This window comes from Parasteatoda tepidariorum, chromosome 9 (assembly GCF_043381705.1).
Source record: "Parasteatoda tepidariorum isolate YZ-2023 chromosome 9, CAS_Ptep_4.0, whole genome shotgun sequence".
NCBI classification, from domain to species: domain Eukaryota; kingdom Metazoa; phylum Arthropoda; class Arachnida; order Araneae; family Theridiidae; genus Parasteatoda; species Parasteatoda tepidariorum.
In genome coordinates, this window is record NC_092212.1 from 26343375 (window position 1) to 26344460 (window position 1086).

Sequence of the window (1086 nt, forward strand, 5' to 3'; positions counted from 1 at the left end):
ACTGTCTTGTGGTTCGAGCTGGGCACCCTATCCCTATGGTTGCTGGTGACATTTGAGCACTTACTTTCTTACTTTATTTAAAAAAACAGCTGGGCACCTGGGCCGCGCAGCAGCCCCTATCCCATTCATCATGAAACTACAAAAATGAGTTAAAAACATTTTGAATATAAGCAGCTTTACAATAATATTACCATCATTAGAGAAAATACAAACTTGAACAGAGATATTTACAGTAATTGCCATGAAAAATGTACAGAAAATATAAACTTGATTAGAAAACATTACAACTTGAACAGAGATATTTACATTAATTGCCATAAATATGTACAGAAAATTGAATATGAGCATGAATAAATGATGATTATATATATACAAAAGTCGTGATTCATAGGCGTGAAGGTTTTACATAAATTTTGTCAAGCCTTAGTGGCGCCATCTAGTATGATCAACTTTAATTTGAAAGGGCAGTATGCAGTATTTATTTTAATAATCTGTATGGAAAATTAGAGTTCTGAATAATAATAAGAGTTCAAATAGAAGTTCAAATCAAGTCAAAAAAGATGTTACTGTGCAAGAGTGGCTTCCCCCATAATCCTCTGAAGCAGTTGAAGCACTTCTTGATTTTTTAAAAGTTCTTGCAATTCTTTAATTATTGTAACCAACCTTTGAGCAAGTCCTGTTGTTGGTGGTGGTATGGCACGTGTTCCCCTCCTGCGGGGACGGGCTCTGCACCCCGTGTAGTTGGCTGTATGAGAGTCTCCGCAGTTACTGCACTTAGGTGGTGTATTTTCATCTTTTTGGCACTCGTATGATCGGTGTTTGGCGGCGCACTTAACACATCTTGATGGTGAATTACATGATCTTTGACTGTGTCCAAATTCTTGGCAGTTGTAACACTGGATTGGATTTTGCCCGCCTCGGAACCTTTCAATACTGACCGGGATACTTTGTATATTGGTGATAGAGAAAATTTGTCGATTAACATCTGTTTCTGTGAGAATTGTGAGAAAAAGTGGGAGGAGCCTGTAGGTCCCGCCCACTTTTCTCTTAAACTGAATTATCTTTTGCGTTATGATGTCTGACTTT